The following is a 5999-nucleotide window of genomic DNA, read 5'->3' as shown; positions in this document are numbered from 1 at the left end:
TGGTCAACATGATGAAACCCCATCTCTACTAAAAATACAAAAATTAGCTGGGCATGGTGGTGTGTGCCTATAGTCCCAGCTACTCGGGAGGCTGAGGTGAGGAGGGAGAAGTGCTTGAACCCAGGAGGTGGAGGTTGCGGTGAGCTGAGATCATGCCATTGCACTCCAGCCTGGGTAACAAGAGCAAAACTCTGTCTCAAAAAAAATATATATATATGGAATGCTTCACGAATTTGAGTGTCATCCATGCACAGGGGCCATGCTAATCTTCTCTGTATCGTTCCAATTTTAGTATATGTGCTGCTTAAGTGAGCACCCAAAGCTTTCTTAAACACTCATCAGAACTGGTATTCTGCAAAATATCAGTTTGGAAAGCATCATTTTAAACCATCCTCCTATCTGTATAGTTAACTATGTCTAGAAAGTAATGGGAGGTTTTCTTCATGAACTTTGGAAGTGCAATTCTTCATAAAAATACCTCATAAACTTTGTGATGGCAATTATAGATTATTTTGTTGTGTTTTGTTGTTTCAATAAAGAGACCACAAGTAAAAACTCTCCATGGTGAAAGGTCCTCTGACTACCTACTTGAAAATTTTCACTTGTTAATTCAAACAGCTATTCAAGATTCAACCATTAATTAATAGTTGTTTGAATTTTGCTGATAATGGAGGCACTGCTGTCACCCTAGTGGCAACTACATGGATTTCAGCCATGTGACTTGAAAATAAAAAACAGTCAATTGATAGTAACCATCACACAACTGGCTTTCCTTATCTTATATGCCAGGGCTTCCCTTCAAGTTGCCTGTTGTGAGGTGTCTATAGGTCTCAATTGGATGGAGAGGGTTATGGATGGAGAGGGTTATGTAAGAAACAGTCTCATTCTCATGCTTATTATTTATGCTTAGATTTTCCCCTATATCTCCAATCATGAATAGTTGCAGAAAAGAAATTCTCTCACAGTGTATCTCATATTTGCTAATCAACAGCTTTAACAAATCACTTTTACTTGGAAATAAGGAACTTGGACTAGATTACAGAAGTCCCTATTACCCTTTAAAAAATCATTTTTTTTCAGATAATAGTGTGATTTTCCTTCTTGGCAAATCAGTATTTATTTCTTTAACTTGTTAAATTTCAAGGTCTAGATATTTCTTGTTTTGTAAGAATTTGTATTTTGAATAGAGTGTCTTTTTTTCAAGTTTAAAAGACCACTATCATTTAATGTCTACAACAATACTGTTTATTTATTGAATTTTTTAAAAATTAATTTTTTTGTGGATACATAGCAGGATTATGGGGTAAATGACATGTTTTGATATAGGCACGTGGTATGAAATAAGCACATTGTGGGGAATATAATATCCATTGCCTCAAACATTATCCTTTGAGTTACAAACAATCTAATTATACTGTTTAAGTTTTTTTTAGAATAAATACAATTTATAACTGTAACTAGTATTTACAATTAGGTTATTATTGTACAGTTAAGTTATTATTGACTATAGCTACCTCATTGTGCTGTCAAATAGTAGAACTTATTCATTCTTTCTATTTTTTTGGTACCCGTTAACCATCTCTACCTCCCCCCACCACACCACTGTCCTTCCTAGCCTCTGGTAACCATTCTTCTACTCTATATGTTCATGAATTCAATTGCTTTGATTTTTAGATCCCACAAATAAGTAAGAACATGTGATGTTTGTCTTTGTATGTCTGGCTTATTTCATTTAATATGATGATCTCCAGTTCCATCCATGTTGTTGCAAATGACAGGTTCTCATTCTTTTCTATGGCTGAATACTACTCCATTGTATATGTGTATCACATTTTCTTTATCCATTCATCTGTTGATGGACACTTAGGTTGCTTCCAAATCTTAATCATTGTAAACAGTGCTGCAACAAACATAGATCAGTATATTTCTTCAATACACTGATTTCCTTTCTTTTGGGTTTATGCCCTGCATGGGATGCTGGATCATATGGTAGCACAATTTTTAGTTTAGAAACCTTCAAACTGTTTTCCATAGTGGTTGTAATAATTTATATTCCCACCAACAGTGTACAAGGGGTCCCTTTTCTTCACATCCTCGCCTGCATTTGTTATTGCCTGTCTTTTGAATACCAGGAGACTGGTCTCTGTCTACCCAGACTCAAAAAGTTGTGGGTGTTTCCTTTTCTCTGCAACCTTGCCAACATCTGTTATTTTTTTACTTTTTAGAAATAGCCATTCTGACTTCTGTGATACTGTTGGTGAGAGTTTAGTTCATTCATGTGGAAAGCAGTATGGTGATTCCTCAAAGAGCTAAAAGCAGAACTACCATTTGATCCAGCAATCCCATTACTAAGAACATAAATCATTCTACCATAAAGACACTTGAAAGTGAATGCCAATTGCAGCACTATTCACAATAACAAAGACATGGAATCAACCTAAATGTTCATTAATGACCAATTGGATAATGTACATATATACCATGGAAAACTATGCGGGCATAAAAAAGAATGAGATCTTGTCTTTTGTGGGAACATGGATGGGCTGGAGGCTGTTATCCTTAACAAACTAATGCAAGAACAGAAAACCAAATACCACATGTTCTCACTTATAAATGAGAGCTAAATTATGAGAACTCATGACTGCAAAGAAGGGAACAACAGGCATTGGGGTCTACTTGAGAGTGGAGGGTGGAAGGAGGAGGGAAACAAGCAGAAAAGAAAACTATTGGGTTCTGAGCTTGATACATGGGTGATGAAGTAATCTGTACAACAGATCCTGGTGACATGAGTTTGCCTACATAACAAACCTTCATTTGTACCTCCAAATCTAAAATAAAAGTTTAAAAAATAAAAATAAAAGATAAAATAAAATAAACAGATGAGTAAGATTTAGTTCATCCAAGAGCTTACATATTATCTTATTGAGGAATGTAGATTGTATAAAACATACTCAAATTCATTAACTCTTTAGTTGCATCCTCAAGGATACTATAAAGTTGATAAAGTAGATTTTAAAGATAGACATCTCAGATAAGAAAGACAAAGACTGAATATTTATTGATTAATTCTCTTATTGAATCATATTCCAGGCACCATGAGATATAGTTTGGATATTTGTCCCTGTCCAAATCTCACATGGAATTGTAATCCCCAAGGCAAGAGGTGGGGCTGATTGAGGTATTTTAGTCAGAGGGGTGTCTCCCTCATGACTTGGTGCTGTCTTCACAATAGTGAGTGATTTCTCACAAGATCTGGTCGTTTAAAAGTATATGGCACCCACCCCTGTACAGTCTTCTCTTGCTTTTGCTTTCATCATATGATACGCCTACTCCCTGTTTGCCTTCCACCATGACTGTAAGCTTCTTGAGGACCCCCAAGAAGTGGAGCAGATATTGGCACCATGCTTCCTATAAAGCCTGCAGAATCATGTGCCAGTTAAACCTCTTTTCTACATTAAAAAAAAAAAGAAACACAATTTTTTGTTTTGTTGATCTTTTGTATTTTTTTACATTTTAATAACATTTATTTTTGCTCCAATCTTTATTATTATTTTTCTTTTTCTAGTTTTCAGTTTGGTTCGCTCTTGCTGTTCTAGTTCTTTAAGATGCATGATTAGATCATTCATTTGAAGTTTGGTACTGCTTTTGTTATATCTGATAGGCTTTTGTATGATGTATTTCCATTATCATTTGTTTTAAGAAAATTTTCAATTTCATTCTTAATTTCTCCATTGAACCACTGGTCATTCAGGAACATATTATTTAATTTCCATGTGCTAGTATAGTTTCCAGAATTCCTCGTTACTAATTTCTAGTTTTATTCCATTGTGGTCAGAGACTGTGCCTGATATTATTTCAATTTTGTTGAATGTTTTAAGAAGATTTGTTTTGTGACATAACATGTGGTCTATCCATCTCCTGAGGAAAAAAAAAGTATATTCTGCAGTTCTTGGATGAAATGCTCTGTAAATATCTACTAGGTCTATTTTATCTGTAGTGCAGATTAAGTCTGAGATTTCTTTGTTGATTTTCTACTTGGAAGATTTTTCCAGTGCTTAAAGTGGGGTATTGCTGTTTCCAGCTATTATGGTATTAAAAAGGTCTATCTCTCTCTTTCGCTGGTTACTTCAGTGTTGACTGCATATATACTTAAAGTTGTTACATCCTCTTGCTGAATTGACCCTTTTCTCATTATATAGTTGCGTAAAGTATTTACATCTCTCATATTCACAGAATACTTTTCTTAACATAACAAGTTATGTTGTTCTTTGGCCATACTTTCGTTGCTGGGTTTTTGATAGATTGTTCTTGGAAAAAGTGAAAGTTTTAAAAGCTCAGCTATTTCAGAAGCGAACAGAACATTTAAATAAAACAAAGTAAAATTTCAAAAACATTTTAAGTGGTAACATTAAAGGACAATCAATAAAAGAATTGAGGTAGAGTGTAAAACTTCCAGACCAAACATTCCACAAATGGAATATTTTTAAAAATAAGAAAAGAAAAATCACAGAAAAAAACAAAGTAGAATGGTAGAAACAAGCCCATATATTTTAGTAATCAGTAAAATGAAAATCAATTAAACATGCCAGTTAAAATAAACTTAGATTGGATTTGAAAACAGTAATACGAAATTCTGCCCTGTACTTTTATAAAAACATACCTGAAAAGGTTAAGAGTAAAAAGGGCAGAAAAAGATAAAATACGTAAATTCTAATCAAAAGAAAGCTGACAGCAAGATATTAATCTCAGATAAAATAGACTTTAAGACATAAAGCATCTTTAGGAGTAAATAGGTCTCTATATAATGTTTAAAAAACTTAAATACCTAAAAGATACCTTAACATATTCAAAAATATAAAGCAAAAATTGATAAGGTATCTAGAATTACCATAAGAAATGAGCAAATTCAGCATCAGAATGGAGGATTTCAATTTTATTTTATTTATTTTATTTTATTGTTTTATTTTCATTTTGTTTCATTTTGAGACAGAGTCTCACTCTGTTGCCAGGCGCCAGGCTGGAGTGCAGTGGCACAATCTTGGCTCGCTGCACCCTCTGCCTCCCGGGTTCAGGCCTCAGACTCCCGAGTAGCTGGGACTACAGGCATGCACCACCACACCCAGCTAATTTTTGTATTTTTAGTAGAGATGGGGTTTCACCATGTTGGCCAGGATGGTCTCGATCTCTTGACCTCGTGATCCACCCGCCTCGGCCGAATTTTAAAAAGTTCAATTTTTGAGAGGTGAAACAGACAAATATTAGGGTGTGGGTAGGATTAACTGATAATGTGTGTCAGTTAGCTTTTTAATTTGATTGAATGCCCATTTAGTGCTAGGCACTATTCCAGACTTTGGGTCAGAGTGGTGACATACAGATTTGGTCCTTGATCTCATGGGACTGACAGTCCAGGTCTTAGGGCTGACGGAGAAAGATGTTCATGACACCCCCTCATCATGACATGGAATTTGCAGGTATAGATTAGTGGTTAAGTTTGCATACTTTGGATGGAATTCTCGTTAGGCCTTGTTTCTAGCACATAGAAATTGCATGGTTTGGACAGTCTCTGTCTACTCATCTATAAAGCAGATGCAATGTCTATATTCAAGTATTGGTGAATAATATGATATAGGGTATTTAAAGCTCTTAGCACAATGCTTAGTATAATCTCTTAATAATTGATCACAGTTATCATTACCTGTCATTTTGCTAAAAGCTTTGAATCAATAGTTGTTGCTGAACTAGATGGTCAAGCTTTAATAACACTCTGATTGATAAGTAATGGTACTTTGTGGATGAGTATTGAATGAATCAATATATTTTCCCACAAATCCTAGTTTTCCAGTTTTTTATTCTTTTTAGCCAACTTCATAGTTTTGCATATTTGGGACTTGTGGTTGGTAAATCTAAATGTTATGATTACTTTTTTATTTTTTAAGATGGAGTCTCACTCTGTCACCCAGACTGGAGTGCAGTGGCACGATCTCAGCTCACTGCAACCT

General features: G+C 34.8%; 1 non-coding gene across 1 annotated transcript; it reads right to left on the bottom strand.

Moving 5' to 3' along the window:
- Positions 1–209: 209 nt before the first annotated feature.
- LOC135269743 (U6 spliceosomal RNA) lies at positions 210–316 on the bottom strand. The gene has a single exon (XR_010338007.1). It is a non-coding gene; the product is annotated as a U6 spliceosomal RNA (small nuclear RNA).
- Positions 317–5999: the final 5683 nt, after the last annotated feature.

Source organism: Aotus nancymaae, unplaced genomic scaffold (genome assembly GCF_030222135.1).
Source record: "Aotus nancymaae isolate 86718 unplaced genomic scaffold, 86718_ANA_hifiasm-v0.15.2.pri h1tg000057l, whole genome shotgun sequence".
Classification (NCBI taxonomy): domain Eukaryota; kingdom Metazoa; phylum Chordata; class Mammalia; order Primates; family Aotidae; genus Aotus; species Aotus nancymaae.
This window is presented reverse-complemented; position numbering and strand designations above follow the sequence as displayed.